General features: G+C 43.5%; 1 pseudogene; it reads right to left on the bottom strand.

The window, feature by feature from the left end:
* Window positions 1-435: 435 nt before the first annotated feature.
* Window positions 436-17424, bottom strand: LOC112067829 (extracellular matrix protein 1-like; annotated as a pseudogene).
* Between the last annotated feature and the right edge of the window lie 1532 nt (window positions 17425-18956).

Here is an 18956-nt window from a genome sequence, read left to right as displayed (position 1 = left end):
AGCATGGTGGTGGAAAATAGTGTTTCATAAAGAAAGCACATATTTTCCTGTTTTTTTTCTGCCTTCTCGCCACTAAATCAAATGGAGGAAATCAATGCCTTTGCAGCCTGAATGGAGAATGTTTCAACTAAGAACCGGTCCACCGGGGATACAAGTGTATACAACCGGCTTCATACAATGCCTTTGGACGGTAAGATGAAATGACTCAATATCGCCATCTGCCAGGCTTTGGGCTAAACTCTGTGGCTGTGACAGCTAGTGAGGACCCTGTCTGTCTCTATTAATGCAAGTTCTACGACACTAACTTAGTGGATAAATGTCAGTCACACAGTCACCATAACATAATATTTCAATGTTGTTCATGTGTCAGATAATGACAAATTACATTAACTGGCAGTGCTTCACTCCAAAATGATTAAGACATGGCACAGGAAACATTTTGAAAATATAAAGATTTATTTCAAATGTTAGAACAGGAGAACTGGACTAGCAGTTCTGTAGCTATAAGAAAAATACAACTAACAAATCTGAAACATGAGTATAAAAATAAGTGGTCGATACAAATGGTGATTTAATTCTAAAGCAGATAATCAGCTCTCCAGGTGTATCATAATAACACCCTCTTAATGACAGACTGACAGTCATACTGAAATATTATGTGCACTCGATACCATACATTAATTGGTTGTCATCTGGCCATGCTAGAAAATATGGAATAAATTTAACTTTCTAACTATAAATTCTGCTTACTCTTACCCACACCCTAACTCCTGTTTGACTAAATCATGCACTTGCTCAACAGTTCTCTGTATTAGCCAATTCTATCATGGTCATGTAGTGACTACTGCACAAATCCCCTGACCGCCAATTCAGATTGGCCCACTGCCATCAGAGTGAAACGTGAAAAGTCATCAACATAAACAAAAATCAGGCGAGGGGCATTTCCTCTTTCTAAGGCGTGGGACTTGGTTGCCTTGTGATGGCATTCATGAGCAGGCCGGAGAGCACTTAGGGGCGTCCTGGAGGAGGAGGGCAGCATTTCTGGAAGACAGCAGGGAGAGGGCTTCTCTGCAGAACAGCGGCTCTCCGCCAGCGTCACTAGCTGGGTTCACAGTCAAAGAGAGAAGTTATGAAAACAACAGTATTAAAAAGCCTGCTATATGCTTAGACCTAAAATATAACTTTCAGTCTAAGATCCTGTAGACACTTGATTGCCAATCATGTTCATTTTATCCCATTGGGACAACCTGGTTAATATGAGATATGGGTTGTCTGAGTGAACCTGCATTATTAAGTGTCGAACTCACCTGTATCTGAACACATGCAGTTCTCTGGTCTGCTGGCAGGGAGCAGCATTGGCCACTAAGTTCTGGACAGGGAGAGCCAAGGGAACCTGAGAGACCAGATTGCAAGATCATCCATATACTACACTTTGTTTAACTTGATAATCAAACCAAAATCAGTCAAAGATCTTTGTTAGACAGATATGTACAAATGTCCCTGGATCAAACTAGCTGCTGTAATAAGATACTTGTGAAGTTATTGTATACTATTGTTTTAAACTTTTGGTAATGGTTTTGATACAATGCAAATCTGGAATTTAAGTCATTAACCACGTTTCCACCACAATTTTTATGCGAGTTAGCTCATACCGTATAAAACAAATGACGACAGTTGTAATGGAAACAGGAGTTTTCGGTGAAATGTTATAAATGCCAACAGATAATGGTTCGTTTGACAGGTGGGATCTTTTTTGTCTGTAAAATGTATTATGTGAGAAATGGCGGTGGAAACAGCTTTATGTGCAAATATTGATATAATAACCATCATAGCAAAGTAAACTTGTAGTCACGTGATAATGTGATGTTGTCCTTCACTACGACTCAGGAAACTATACAGATTATTAGGCTACAGATGAAACAAGTTATGAAGAACTTCACAGGTGGTGAAAGTGCACAGTGATGAGCTTGATGCTCCTTTCCAATAAATATTAAGGGTCTTATTCTGGTGACATGGTGATTGATGATTGACTGCCATTTGAAAATGTAAATTGGTCACTTATCCATAATAATCTCATAATGTAGACTAGCCTACCCACACTGTATCGCTAGCTGTTGGCTAGAGCACATGTGCAAGACCAGAGTTGTCACATTTACTATTTATAACAACAGTTTCTGTGACAAATCTATCGGTAGAGTTGGAATTATGATCGAAACACAGTGAAATTCAGATTTCTATCAGGAAATAGAAAAAATACATTTTGTGTCACTACAAAAATCAGCAACAAGTTAGTTTGGTGGAAAATGGCAATATTTAAAATCTGTCACCAACGGAATGGAAACCTAGCTATAGTCACCATCTACTACAATGAAATGTACCCTTTCTGAAAGTTCTGTTCTGTCACCCAGAAAGATAAACAATCAGGGCTGGCAGCATAAAAATGTGACTGAGGAGGAAAAAGGTCAAATTAAAACACACACACACCACACACACACACACACCGAATAATGCTAAACAAACACACTTACTTCTTCTTGATGATCTTGTATGTTTCACAGATGTGTCCGAGGGTGTGAGTCTGTGGTGCGGCAGAAGCAGAGTCAAGCTTTGTGTCATATTCTGGATGAGGGGCGCGGAGGGAGAAACAGGTGTACCTGTCCTCACCTTCTCCCACACACAACACGAGGAGTTGCGAAGTCTCCCCTTCTGCTCTTCCTCACAGAACCTGTCAAGCACCTCACGCCACTAGAGAGGAGAGAGATGGAAAAAATATATTATTGTTCACTGTATAGAGGAAGTTTATACAGGTTTCAGTTTATCAGCCTTCTTCAGTGTAGGTATGAATTGGATCCTTACTTTTCCCACGTTACCAAGTGCAGGTAGGCAGGCCATAAACACACACACACACACACTGCTCCTTACCTTTCCCTCAGCACAGGGTAGCACGTCCTCCTGTCTCTTACAGCAGTGTTTGAACCTCTCTCCAGCCGGTTCATAGCCTTTGATTGGCGAGCCAGCCAGCCAAGCCTGTACGTGGCAGGCACTTGGGGTGTAGAGAGGCGGTGCTTGCGTAGACGGCAGACCAATCCGATGTTGTCGAAAGTGGGGCGTCCAGGGGGAAGCTGATGTCAGAGTCTCTGGAGAACCTTGGGGCTCTTCTTGGGCTTCTCCCCTCTGATAGTACGCGGACCGGCTGGACCTGGGAGGAAAGGACACAATACATGTAGTCATAGTTGACATAAAAAAGGACAATTTACATAAATAACCCTAAACTAGGGCTTGGGAGGTCATGAATATTGTCTGCCGGTGATTGTCATGCAAATAACTTGACAGTAATTGATAATCCGGCGCCGAAAAGAGATGGCCGCCTCGCTTCGCGGTTCCTTGGAAAATATGCAGTATTTTGCTTTTTTATGGTTATTTCTTACATCGGTACCCAGGTAATCTTAGGTTTCATACATACAGTCGGAGAACTACTGAATATACGATTAACGTCAACTCATCATCGTTCCTACCAGGAATATGACTTTCCGAAACGGATCCAGTGTTTTGCCTTCCACCCAATACAATGGATCTGATCCAGCGGCGACCCTGTGCGACGCCGTAAAAGGGCAACGAGGCGGTCTCGTGGTCAGGCTTCGGAGATGGGCACATCGCGCTCACTCCCTAGCATACTACTCGCCAATGTCCAGTCTCTTGACAATAAGGTTGATGAAACGAGCACGGTAGCATTCCAGAGAGACATCAGGGATTGCAACGTGCTCTGCTTCAACGGAAACATGGCTAACTCAAGAGACGCTTAACGGAGTCGGTGCAGCCAGCTGGTTCTTCATGCATCGCGCCGACCGACAAAACATCTTTTCTGTAAGAAGAGGGGCGGGGGTATGCCTTATGATTAACGAGACGTGTTGTGATCATCATAACAACACACAGGAACTCAAGTTCATTCTGTTCAACCTGATCTAGAACTCCTCACATCAAATGTCGACGCATTATCTACCAAGGGAATTCTCTTCAATCATAAACACGCCGTATATATTCCCCCCAAGCAGACACATCGATGGCCCTGGAAACAACTTTATCTGACCTTTGTAAACTGGAAACCACACACCCTGAGGCTGCATTCATCGCTAGCTGGGGATTTTAACAAGGCTAATCTAAAAACAAAACTCCCTAAATTCTATCAGCATATCGATTTGCTACCAGGGCTGGAAAACCCTAGATCATGTTATACTTTTCCGCCGACGCATATAAGGCCCTCCCCGCCCCCCTTCGGAAAAAGCTGACCACGACTCCATTTTGTTGATTCCAGCCTACAAACAGAAACTAAAACAAACAAGCCCCGCGCTCAGGTCTGCTTCAACGCTGGTCCGACCAATCTGAATCCACGCTTCAAGACTGCTTCGATCACGCGGATTGGAATATGTTCCGCATGGCGTCCAACAACAATATGACGAATATGCTGATTCGGTGAGCGAGTTCATTAGGAAGTGCCATTGAGCGATGTCGTACCCACAGCAACTGATTAAAAACATTCCCAAACCAGAAAACCGGATTGACGGCAGCATTCGCGTGAAACTGAAGCTACGAACCACTGCTTTTAACCAGGGCAAGGTGACCGAAGCATGACCGAATACAACAAAGTGTAGCTATTCTCTCCGCAAAGGTCAATCAAACAGGCTAAGTCCAGTACAGAGACAAAATTCGTTAGTCGGATTCAACAGCTCAGAGACTCAAGAGGTACTTTGTGGCAGGTCTACAGTGCAGATCACGGATTAGCAATGAAGAACCAGCCCAACTCGCGGACCAGGATGTCAAATCGCTCCTATATCAACGTAAGCTTAACGAACTTTTGTGCCCGATGTTGGAGGACAATACAGTGTCCAGCTCGACACCGAGCCCACTAAGCTACAAAACCTGTCGGCTATCATACCCTTCACTGCAGCCTGAGATCGAGTGAGTAAAATTTGAACGTTTTAAACCCTCGCAAGCTGCAGGCCCCAGACGGCCATTCCCAGCGGCTCCTCAGAGCATGCGCAGACCAGCTGCTGTGTGTTTACGACATATTCAATCAATCCTTTATCCAGTCTGCTGTTCCCAACATGCTTCAAGAGGGCCACCATTTTCCTGTTCCCAAGAAGCTAAGAACTGATAACGACTACCGCCCCTTAGCACTCACTTCCTCATCATGAAGTGCTTGAAGACTAGTCAGGACCATATCACCTCCACCCTACCGGACACCCTAGACCCACGCCAAATTTTGCTTACCACCCAATAGTCACAGACGACGCCAAACCAACCACACTGCACACTGCCCTAACCCATCTGGACAAGAGGAATACCCATGTGAGAATGCTTTCATCGATTACAGGCTCAGCATTTAACCACCATATCCTCCAAACTCGTCATCAAGCTCGAGACCCTGGGTCTCGACCGCCGCCTGTGCAACTGGGTCCTGGACTTCCTGACGGCGCCCCCAGGTGGTGAGGGTAGGTCAACAACATCTCCACCTCCGCTGATCCTCACAACTGGGGCCCCACAAGTGCCTTCTGGCCCTCTCCTGTACTCCCTGTTCCACCCACGACTGCGTGCCATGCACGCCCTCCAACTCAATCATCAGTTGCGGATGACACTACATTGAGCCTTGATTACAACAACGACAAGACGGCCTACAGGGAGAGGAGGCCCCTCGGAGTGTGTGTCAGGAAAATAACCTACACTCAACGTCAACAAAACAATGGAAGATGAGTGTGACTTCAGAAACACAGAGGAGCACCCCCCTATCCACACGGACGGGTCAGTAGCTGGAGAAGTGGAAAGTTTTAAGTTCCTCGGTGTACCACACCGGACAATAATGCCACCAACAGACAGCGTTGTGAGAAGCCGCAGCAGCGCCTCTTCAACCTTCAGGAGCTGAAGAAATCGGGCTTGTCGACCAAAAAGCACTCACAAACTTCTACAGATGCATCAATCGAGAGCATCCTGTCGGCTGTACCGCCTGTACGCAACTGCTCCGCCCACAACTAAGGCTCTCCAGAGGTAGTGAGGTCTGCAGAACACCACGGGCAAACTACCTGCCCTCCAGACACCTACACCACCCGATGTCACAGGAAGGCCATAAAGATCATCAAGACAACAACACCCAAGCCACTCCTGTTCACCCGCTATCATCCAGAAGGCGGAGGTCAGACAGTGCATCAAAGCAGGACGAGAGACTGAAAAAACAGCTTCTATCTCAAGCCATTCAGACTGTGAAACAGCCACACTACATTTAGCGGCCGCTGCCAACAGACTGCTCAACTCCAGCCACTTTAAAAATGGGAATTGATTGGGAAATTATGTAAAAATGTACACTAGCACTTAAACAAGCCACTTAATATATTACATACCCTACATTACCCATCCATATGTATATACTTACTCTATATCATCTACGGCATCTTGCCATCTTATGTAAACATGTACCCACTAGCACTTTATCCACTATCACTTTATGTTTACATACCATACCAGTACTCATCTCATTGGTATATACCTACTCTATTACCATCTACTGCATCTTGCCATGCCGTTCTGTACCACCACTCATTCATATATCTTATGTACATATCTTACCCCTTTACACTTGGTGTGTGTATAAGGTAGTAGTTGTGGATTGTTAGTTAGATTACTGTTGGTTTATTACTGCATTGTCGGAATAGAAGCACAAAGCATGTTCGCTACACTCGCATAACATCTGCTAACATGTGTAGTGACTAATAAAATTTGATTGAAGTTGATTAGCCTACATAAACACATTTAGCATCTCCTGACTTCCACACATAGCCTACAAGCCACTGATGCCACTGTCAGTCTCACGATAATTGACAGTTAATTAGGCCTACATAAACACGTTGAGCCTCTGACTTCCACGCATAGCATAGCCTACAAGCCACTGATTCAGACTTTAAGAACATCTACATTTGAAAAAGTCTAATAAATCCATTTAATATAGCCTACACCAGCGGTTCCCAAACTTTTTATAGTCCCGTACCCCTTCAGACATTCAACCTCCAGCTGTGTACCCCCTCTAGCACCAGGGTCAGCTCACACTCAAATGTTTTTTGTTGTTGCCATCATTGTAAGCCTGCCACACACACACTATACGATACATTTATTAAACATAAGAATGAGTGTGAGTTTGTCACAACCCGGGTCGTGGGAAGTGACAAAGAGCTCTTATAGGACCAGGGCACAAATAATAATAAAATAATAATAATTTTGCTCTTTATTTAACCATCTTACATATAAAACCTTATTTGTTCATCGAAAATTGTGAATAACTCACCACAGGTTAATGAAAAAGGTGTGCTTGAAAGGATGCACATAACTCTCCAATGTTGGGTTTGTTTAGAGAGAGTCTCAGTCTTAAATCATATTCCACACACAGTCTGTGCCTGTATTTAGTTCATGCTAGTGAGGGCCGAGAATCCCCTCTCACATAGGTACGTGGTTGCAAAGGGCATCAGTGTCTTAACAGCGCAAATTTCCAAGGCAGGATACTCTGAGTTCAGCCCAATCCAGAAATCTGGCAGTGGCTTCTGATTAAATAAAAWTTTCACATAACCGTTTGTTGCAATTTCAATGAGGCTCTCTTGTTCAGGTATTGGTAAGTGGACTGGAGGCAGGGCATGAAAGGGATAACGAATCCAGTTGTTTGTGTCATCCGTTTCAGGAAAGTACCTGCGTAATTGCACACCCAACTCAGGTGCTTCGCTATATCACATTTGACATTGTCCATAAGCTTGAGTTAATTTGCACACAAAATAAAAATCATACAATGATGGAAAGACCTGTGTGTTATCCTTGTTAATGCAGACAGAGAAGAGCTCCAACTTCAATATCATAGCCTCAATTTTGTCCCGCACATTGAATATAGTTGCGGAGCCCCTTGAATCCTAGATTCAGATCATTCAGGCGAGAAAAAACATCACCCAGATAGGCCAGTCATGTGAGAAACTCGGCATCATGCAAGCAGTCAGACAAGTGAAAATGATGGTCAGTAAAGTAAACTTTAAGCTCGAAAAATGTGTCAATACTTTRCCTCTTGATAACCAGCGCACTTCTGTATTTTGTAAAAGCATTACATGGTCGCTGCCCTTATCATTGCATAGTGCAGAAAATACACGAGAATTCAAGGGCCTTGCTTTAACAAAGTTAACCATTTTCACTGTAGTGTCCAAAACATCTTTCAAGCTGTCAGGCATTCCCTTGGCAGCAAGAGCCTCATGGTGGATGCTGCAGTGTACCCAAGTGGCATCAGGAGCAACTGCTTGCCCACGCGTTACCACTCCACTATGTCTCCCTGTCATGGATTTTGCACCATCAATACAGATACCAACACATCTTGACCACCAAAGTCCATTTGATGTCACAAAGCTGTCCAGTACTTTAAAAATATCTTCTCCTGTTGTCCTGGTTTCCAGTGGTTTGCAGAAGATGATGTCTAGCTTAATTGATGCCCCATAAACGTAACGGACATATACCAATAGCTGTGCCACGCCCGTCACGTCTGTTGACTCATCCAGCTGTAACGCATAGAATTCACTGGCTTGTATGCGAAGCAGTAATTGTTTCAAAACATCACCTGCAATGTCACTGATGCGTCATGAAACTGTTGTCGTCTTAATTCTCGCAACAACAAAAAAGACTCCAGTGGCTTATTTTGTTTCTAAATGTCTGTGCAAGAGGTAAGGTTTCATCGAGTTGTGAGATAGTACTTTTGCACATTTAACACACTGTGGCTGAGGAAAGGCACTGCTCCCAATATAAGTGAACCCCAAATCAATGTAGTTCTCATCATATTTGCGCCTCWTCGTTGGTCCAACGTACCTGTCTGTTGTTCGGTGCCTTCCCGGGTAAGGGGGCAGTAGCTCTTCGGCTACATCAGATTCACAACTGTCAGTGTCCATGCTACCTGGGCTAACAACAAATGTAGAATTAATGATGCTAGCATTGGATGTCTTCGTGGAAGCGGATCAACTTGTCGTCAATAGGTGCAGTACTGCTGGTAGTAGCAGTACCACCAGTAGAGCTGGTATGTGTCTCTATGGACGCGAGCCTTTAAAAAAAAAACATTTATACATTTAGAGCAAACGGATGAAGCAGCAGCTACATTTGGCTACATACGACTTTTAGTGAGAGAGTCGCCCCGAAGAGAGCTAAAGGTTAACGTAGATTGATGTATATATTGATCTTAGGCTACCTGTATTTACATTGTTGTTGTTATTTCGCTGAACACTAGATGTTCATTTTATTTTGCAGTGAAACGAGGCTACTAAGGCGAGAAAAAATAAATGGACTGTTTGAAATGTGAAGAATAAAAATTTAAAAAATGTATTATTATAAAACCTTTTTTAAAAATGTGAATCACACTTTTATTTGGCGTACTCCGACGGCATTGCGTACCCCAATTTGGGAATACCTGGCTACACCTCACAGAAATCCAATAAATGTATTTTGACAGGTCTAAAGAACATGTATGAAGGAAAATGTAGTCTATTTAAGAAGAACAAATCATGGCATACTCACTGGTCCTCTTAGTCAGTCCCTGATCAACACTGCCATATGGCTGTGGGCATCACTATTCATTTAGCCAGACAAGATTGTCTGTAGAATACCGTGGCATTATTTTAATAGTATAAAGAACACAATGAAACATAACTGAAATAAAATAGAAAGTATTTTCTCCAAAGGATTTCCAAGAAAGTACGCATATGCAGCTATTTTTCATTAACAAACAACAGGTCCTCCTACAGTTGAATCGGAAAGTATTCAGCACAGGTGACTTTTTCCAAATTTTGTTACGTTACAGCCTTATTCTAAATGATTAAAGAAAAAACATTCTCAATCTACAAACAATACCCCATATCAGAAAGCAAAAACAATTTTTGTACATTTTCTAATTTATTACAAATAAAAAACATAAATACCTATTTACATACAGTACCAGGTCAAAAGTCTGGACACACCTTACCTCTTCCAGGGTTTTTCTTATTTTTTACTATTTTTCTACACTGGTAGAATAATAGTGAAGACATCAAAACTATTGAAATAACACATATGGAATGATGTAGTAATCAAAATGTGTGTAAACAAATCAAAATAATTTATATCCGATCCAAAGCACCCTTTGCTTGATGACAGCTTTTGCACTCTTAGCATCTCCTCAACCAGCGTCACCTGGAATGCTTTCCAACAGTCTTGAAGGGTTCCCACCATTCATGCTAGCATGCGTGTGCAAACTTTTGACTGATGCTGTAAGTTTTCGTGACATTCTGAGATGTTTCTACAACTTGGAAATCCACCTGTGGTAAATTAATTTGATTGGACATGATTTTGAAAGGCCTTGTTCTATTCATTAACAACCACTCCTGGTTTTTATATAAAGACCCACAGTTGGCTCAGTGCACTTTTCTAGGCCTAAAAAATCCAAGCCATGCCGGCGTCACAGGAAATTGTCCATCAAGAACGCGCCGAGACCAGGATGTGCGAGAGAGACAGATGCTGGGAAGAAGGGTACCAAAACATTTCTGCAGCATTGAAGGTCCCCAAGAATACAGTGGGCTCTATCATTCTTAAATGGAAGAAGTTTGGAACCACCAAGACTCTTCCTAGAGCTGGCCATCAGGGCAAACTGAGCAATCAGGGGAGAATGGCCTTGGTCAGGGAGGTGCCCAAGAACCCGATGGTTACTCTGACAGAACTCCAGAGTTCCTCTGTGGAGATGGTTGTCCTTCTGGAAGGTTCTCCAGTCTCTGCAGTACTCCACCAAACAGGCCTTTACGGTAGAGCAGCCAGACAGAAGTCACTCCTCAGTAAAAGGCACATGAAATTCCGCTTGGAGTTTGCCAAAAGGCACCTAAAGGACTCTCAGATCATGAGAAACAAGATTCTCTGGTCTGATGAAACCAAAACTGAACTTTTGGCCTGAATGCAAAGTGTCACGTCTGGAAGAAACCTGGCACCATCCCTATGGTGAAGCATGGTGGTGGCAGCATCATGCTWTGGGGAGGGTTTTCAGTGGCAGGGACTAGAAGACTAGTCAGGATCTAGGGAAAGATGAATGGTGCAAAGTACAGAGATCCTTGATGAGAACCTGCTCCAGAGCACTCAGGACCTCAGACTGGGACAAAGGTTCACCTTCCTATAGGACAACGACCCTAAGCACACAGCCAAGACAAGGCAGGAGTGGCTTCGCGACAAGTCTCTGAATGTCCTTGAGTGGCCGAGCCAGAGCCTGGACTTGAACCCGATCGAACATCTCTGTTGAGACCTGAAAATAGCTGTGCGGGCCAACGCTCCCCATTCAACCTGACAGAGCTTGAGAAGATCTGCAGAGAAGACTGGGAGAAACTCCCCAAATACAAGTGGGCCAAGCTTGTAGCGTCATACCCAAGATGAATCAAGGCTGTAATCGCTGCCAAAGGTGCTTCAACAAAATACTGAGTAATGGGTCTGAATACTTATGTAAATGTCACATTTCTGTATAAAAATAAATACATGTTTATGCATTATGGGGTATTGTGTGTAGATTGAGGGGGTAAAAGCGATTTAATCCAGTTTAGAATAAGGCTGTAACATAACAAAATATGGAAAAAGTCAAGGGGTCTGAATACTTCCGAATGCACTTTATATGCTTAATTTTGAGTTATTTATGCAACTTTAGTTGTCATACAAATGTTAGGCTATAGGTTTTGATATTTAATAGGTTCTAAGTCTGCATGATGCGACTGATGATGCTTTTGAAAAAAGCAGGAAAGGCATGTGCTCTGCTGTTTCTTGCGCAGGCTGCACACACTTCATCATTCACAATTTGACAAGCACTTGATAATATTCTCACCCATCAGACTATTCTTAATTTAATCTGATCTTTACATATAGCCTACTAATATGTGTGGAATTACTTTTGATTAGAATGGCCCACCTCTTCCAGTTTAGATGGACGTCATATTCTATTTGTGCCCTTCTCGTAGGCCTATTAAATAGACAGTGTCGTTTTTTATTGAAATTGTTGCCACTGTCAGCAGAATAGGCTACCCTTTAACTTGTCCTATTAAAAACATATTCTGCTCATGTCTCCAGTCATAAATAGTTTAGTAGAAATGCGTGAAATGTGTTTATAAAAAGACAACATTTTTCCCTTTCAAAGAAAGAATAAACGTAGGCCTATCTGATACAGCCTAGCCATACTCTAGTCTATGCTATACACGCTCACCTGCATTGAATGGTATTTTTTTGCGAACAATGATTGAGTTCTATTATTAGCCTAAATTATGACCATCCAATCTACTCACATTTCCAATAGTAGGCTATTTTACTAACAGCATTATATGCATGTAAAGCTTTATTATAAAAGGTGCATTTTTATGGTGAACATATCTTCCCCAAATATGAAACTCACGCACTGCCTATGTATGCAGTTAGGCTACACCGGTTGTAAAGCAGATGAATGTGCTTCATTTTAAGAATTGAGACATAATATATCAGCACAAGAAAGCTGGGATCCTCTTTATTATAGTGGCCAGTCAAAACTCTGTTTTCACACCCAACTGTGCAATGACTGGGTTTATAAGAACACATGTTTCACTAGGCTCTGTAGGCTATGTGCTCTCTTACCGTGCCCAGGAGTTCTAGGTCTGTAGGCTATGTGCTCTCTTACCGTGTCCCAGGAGTTCTAGGCCTGTAGGCTATGTGCTTCTTACCATGTCCCAGGAGTTCTAGGTCTGTAGGCTATGTGCTCTCTTACCGTGTCCCAGGGGTTCTAGGTCTGTAGGCTATGTGTTCTCTACCGTGTCCCAGGGGTTCTAGGTCTTGTATTCTATGTGCTCTCTTACCGTCTCCAGGGGTTCTAGGTCTGTAGCTATGTGTTCTCTTACCGTGTCCCAGGGGTTCTGTCTGTAGTCTATGTGCTCTCTTACCGTCTCCCAGGGTTCTAGGTCTGTAGGCTATGTGCTCTCTTACCGTGTCCAGGGGTTCTAGGCCTGTAGGCTATGTGCTCTCTTACCGTGTCCAGGGTTCTAGGCCTGTAGGCTATGTGCTCTCTTACCGTGTCCCAGCGGTTCTACGTCTGTAGGCTATGTGCTCTCTTACCGTCTCCCAGGGGTTCTACGTCTGTAGGCTATGTGCTCTCTTACCGTCTCCCAGGGGTTCTAGGTCTGTAGGCTATGTGCTCTCTTACCGTGTCCCAGGTGTTCTAGGTCTGTAGGCTATGTGCTTCTTACCGTGTCCCAGGGGTTCTAGGTCTGTAGGCTATGTGCTCTCTTACCGTGTCCAGAGGTTTCTAGGTCTGTACTTATGTGCTCTCTTACCGTGTCCCAGGGTTCTTAGGTCTGTAGGCTATGTGCTTCTCTTACCGTGTCCCAGGGGTTCTAGGTCTGTAGGCTATGTGCTCTCTCACCGTGTCCCAGGGGTTCTAGGTCTGTAGGCATGTGCTGCTCTTTACCGTGTCCAGGGTTCTAGGTCTGTAGGCTATGTGCTCTCTACCGTTCCCAGGGGTTCTAGGTCTGTAGGCCATATGCTCTCTTACCGTCTCCCAGGGGTTCTAGGCCTGTAGGCTATGTGCTCTCTTACCGTGTCCCAGGGGTTCTAGGCCTGTAGGCTATGTGCCTCTTACGTGTCCGGGGTCTAGGCCTGTAGGCCATTGCTCTCTTACCGTCTCCCAGGGTTCTAGGTCTGTAGGCTATGTGCTCTCTTACCGTGTCCCAGGGTTTTCTAGGTTGCAGGCTATGTGCTCTCTTACCATGTCCCTGGTCTGCAGGCTGTGTTTGGAGTTATTTGCCACGTTAGTTATGATACAAACCTTATCAAAACATATAGGCCTATGGGCTAGGCTACATGACGTGCGATTTGAAAAAGTAAGTCTAAAAAAGGCACGCCTGTGTCTTGCCGAACTGCACATGCATGGAATCATTAAGTGATAATACATCATTCACAAGTGATAATATTGTCACCCATCAGACTACTTTAATCTTGTCTTTACACATACTAAATAATATATGTGTGAAATGTGTTGTGATTTAGAATGGACCATTATCATGCACCTATTGGAATAGGGGAGCTTTTCCCATAGTTCATTTTCATGCAGCCAGGTAGGTTATACTCCTGTTGAAATCGAAGCAATGTGCTTAATATTAGGAAAGTTGAGAAATAATATAGTAGGCTGGCCTACAGAAAGCTGATGGGATCCTTTTTTTAAAAAGAGGCCATAAAAATTGTTTTGTCGATTGCATAGCCTATAGAACTGTTGCGCAACATGAGCTCATGGGTTCTCACGAAGTGTTTGATTAGATTTTCGATTACATTTCTATTGATGTCAGAGTGATTAGCGAGACAGTAAGGTGCTGAGTACCATTACATTAGCAACTGACTGTTAGCAAGTTGGTACTCTACTAATGACATCAGCACCACCAGAGCACAGTTTTGGAGAAGCCTGAGTTACCGGACTAAACAGTCACGTAATATCTGTCACCATAACAGCCCTACCCTAAACCTAAAGAAACCGGTCTCTCTCTCTCCTTACTTGTGACAAGTGTTGGGGTTAAAGGTGAAGCCAGGTTCAGGTAATGGGGAGGAGCCGCCCCCTGGGTGGTCGGCAGGTAGTTGGGGTTTGGGGTTTGGCTATGGAAACAGCTCAGTCTGGCGCCCTGTTTCTTGCAGCAGTGGTGGTGGCGTGTCTTCACTGAGAACTCATCAGTACAGAAAGTGGACAGGGTCTGTTCCCACTAAGTGACATACACAAACATCAATTCACACATGAGAAATAGAGATAAAAGAAGTCCTAAAATGGTGAAGGTACAAGCTTTAGCCCTCAAGGGCCTGACTCATGAACACCTTCCCCTCTACACAGCTATACAGATAGACGCCAAGGCTGATCTGTTGTGTCTGTATGGGCTTTCCTTCTCTGAATCAAATGTTGCACAGAAACACTCACCGCCTGTGTAACGCAGCACAGCGTCACTTCCTGGACTGCTGTGTCCCGTTCCTATGGCAACATGCACTGTACCAGGACTCTATCCGGTTGACGGCGTCACCTTTACGACGAAGGTAGCCAAAGCCTGTCTGGGGTAAGGAGTAGGCAGGGTACCGGGGCCGACGGCTGCTATGGAGACAGATGGCCTGGAGGTTGTTAGGGGATGGCTGACCGGGGGGGAAGAGGACACTGGGGTGGGAATCCCCAAACGAGCGAGGCCAGCCATCGGCCGACCTCCAGGTGTAAAGTCTGTGTCCAGGTGCAGGGTGATCTCCTCTGGGTATGTCTACATCAGCTGCCCTGGAGCCCGCTGGGAACACATACTTCTGTTACTGTACCTCCCTCACATGGGATACAACGCACACGTCATACTCCATTGGCTGTGTGATATGAAGTATACCAGCAGGGAAGGCATCGCACCCACCTCTCTCCTTGAGGACTTTGAGCAGGTAAGGCTTCATATGTTCATGGGTGACCTCTCTCTGCTCCATGTCAGAAACTCTACACAGTGACAGACAGGAGTTAGTATTGACAGCCATACACTAATAACATGTCATGTGCCTACACTGTATTAATTACATGGCAGAATGGCATGGGATAGGAGAGGATGTGTCCCAAATACTTTGGAATACCTCCTTCTCTCGTTTCCTTTCTTTCATTAACACTGATAGATCTGTGAATAGGCTGGATAGAACAAAACCCACCTCCCTAGGGTTACAGTTAGAACACACTCACCTATGGGTTACAGTTAGTTATGGTAAGAACACACTCACCTATGGGTTACAGTTAGAACACACTCACTATGGGTTACAGTTAGTTATGGTAAGAACACACTCACCTATGGGTTACAGTTAGAACACACTCACCTATGGGTTACAGTTTAGAACACACCTCACCTAGGGTTACAGTTAAAACACACTCACCTATGGGTTACTTAGTTATGGTAAGAACACACTCACCTATGGGTTACTTAGTTATGGTAAGAACACACTCACCTATGGGCTCCCAGAGTCCCCCAAAGTCCACCTCCCTCTGGGTCATATCAGGCTCCAGCTGACTCGCCCCTGGAAGACATATACATGCAGCACTGTGAGGGCATTGAAACACACACACACACTACATTTCACACACACTACATTTCACACACACTATATTTCACACTAACCTTGCAGGAGCTCCTCTAGGTCAAAGGAGGCCTCTCGCTGTAACATGTCAGGCTTATCTATGGAAGGGATGAGAGAATGTAAACAGACATAAAAACACAGAGACCGGCACACACGCCCACTGGTTACATAAGCCATCACACTCTGACCATGTAATGCCAGTACTGTTGTCCACCACCTATATTTCACATAGAAATATGACTTATAGATACGTTATTCTCATTGAAAGCAAGTCTAAGAAGCGGAAGATCTGTTCTATGTGCGCTATTTCTATCATTCCCATTTCTTGTTACATTTTTGCTTCTGGTTTTGTATACCAGCTTCAAACAGCTTAAAATACAAATATTTTGGTTATTGAAAAGGAATTTCATAGCGGTTTAGATGGTACAATGATTCTCTACACTATACATTACTTGTTTTGTCACAAACTGAAATTAGGCTAACTATTAGAATTTTAGCAACCAGGAAATTGCGGGGCCACTTCTGCATATTGCACCTTTAATTAACATGGCGTGAATTCTTTAGTCTAGATGTTTGTTACACCTAGAATAATAGTTATACTGTTAGTAGACTTGGACAAAGTTGTTCCACACTAAACTGGTGGAATGGAATGTATCACGTCCAACAAATAATGTTTTTCTTCATGATCTTGATAGGGCATAAAAATGGCCTCTTCTGCGCACTTCTAACAGACCATGCACAAACAGAAGGGGAGCCATAAACACATACCAGTACATAAAACAAGGATAGAAAGAACTGATGATTACATGCAAAAAACTCGTAGGCTACAAACCTTCAGATGCCGCGGACACCAGCACTAATGCACACCAGCAGGCTAGAGCCCAAGACCAACCCATTTCGAGTACTGACACGGGAGGTGTCTGATATCCTTGTCCTCTTTCACAGGACTGTTTCCACTCTCTCGGTCTCGCCCCTTTTCACCACCCCACTCTCTTTCCCTGTGTTTCGAAAAGTCGTTCCAAAGCCACGTCAAGTTCAGGAAACGAACCTTGAGCGTCAAATCAAGGTCCTTCCTTTTCAAACCGTTAAGTCTTTTTGGAGCGGTATGAAATAGAGAATGAGAGTTGTGAGAGGGCATAGATACATGTATGTTTGTTTAGTGATTGGAGGGAAAAGAAGGAGGGATATTTTCCACCATGAGTCAGCAGTGGCGTATTATCATGGAAGGAAGCCAGGCTTCTCCAATGGATAAATAAATCATTGTCCTTCATTTCGCAAGAGGCGGAATGTATCACACTGGAGAAAGCATAGGAACGAGCGAAACAGCGCCTCTCTGTTTGCGTAGCGTCGAATGCAAGGGAAGCCAGCAAGCATTTGCCCTCCCTTGATAAAACAAGTATAAAGTCATAGCCAATCAGTGTTGAGCTAAACCGAGTGAGCTCAACTGTGAATGGTCCTGGCACAGCCAAAAAAGTGTCAAGGAAGCCAGTTTGGACTTGGCTGCAGTTCAATCACATCACATCATGTCACATCCAGAGCCAAATGTCATTGACAGAAACAACTTGAATCTTGTTGTGTTGTTGTCCTCCAGTGACTAGCTAGCTAGAATTGTCCCTTTCCTAAATTAGCCATGGATGAAGATAAGGATTTGGACTTGTGGTTTTACTTAATTCTCCATACTGGCAAATGATTATAACAGCGATTCTGATCCAACCATAAATTCATACATTGTGCCCCATGCCTGAGAGGATAGAAGTTCAATATGTAGCTAGATGTAGAAGGCTAATGTTAACTAGCTGGCTCATCGTTTCCCATGAAAACAAGTCAGGCTAGGGAACAAGCATTCTAGCCAGGTAGCCTAGAACAACAAAAAATAAAGGCGTGTACTGTATGACAGAGTCATAGACCGTTTAGTCAACAAGAAAGAGAGGAGGATGGCATTGGCATTTCTCTACAAGTAGGGTGAGTAAACTTGTGCGTGCATGCACACAGGCACTCACACACACTCACAAATCAAAACCATGGACAGCCACATCATATTTAGCTTATGTCGATTGGACAAAATTATTTTTGGTATCTTTTAGTTGTCACTGTATTAGACTAAGCATGATTTGATGATGTTGAAATTATGAAGTTGAAATGGTGCTGGAATAGAGGAGGCAGCTACTGTTTTCTTTGCGACTTGAGTAACTCTCCGTGGTTCTAAATCAATAGTTGTTTAGTAGCCTGAAAATAATCCGTTTTTAACCTTAACATAAAATATTAATTGGGAATGATATAAACATTAAAATATCGTTAAGAAATTCTCAGCAATCTAAATCGGAGTACATTTTTCATCAGTACTAAACACAATTATCACGTTGACACTGAGCATACTCAAATTGGTCAGCATGGTGGAAATAACTATTTCCATTCCTATAACATCATCTGTAGAAACTCAAATTATCTTGTTGGACAAATCCAGGTAGTGACTCCCGGTTTAAGTAACATTTCTTCCYTTTGGTGCCTAATGAACATGACCCAGGACAAGCATCATGATCCCACTATTTATAAGGGCAATGCCTATGGACTCTATGTGCCATTAGCACAAACCTGCTATAGTTCCTGAGTATTATCATTATCATCAAATTGTAATTTGTCAATGGGATATAGGTCCAATAAATTAGGAACAGATTCACTCTCAGGATCAGAGGGTTCCCACTCTCCATTCAGCATGGGCATGGTGACAACAGTGTCAACATCTTTATACACAACTTCTACTAAAGCTGTTGGGCAGTCACAATCAGCATAACAACAATCAATCCATAATACATTAATTTCTC

The sequence above is a fragment of the Salvelinus sp. IW2-2015 genome, linkage group LG6.1, assembly GCF_002910315.2.
Source record: "Salvelinus sp. IW2-2015 linkage group LG6.1, ASM291031v2, whole genome shotgun sequence".
NCBI lineage: Eukaryota > Metazoa > Chordata > Actinopteri > Salmoniformes > Salmonidae > Salvelinus > Salvelinus sp. IW2-2015.
This window is presented reverse-complemented; position numbering and strand designations above follow the sequence as displayed.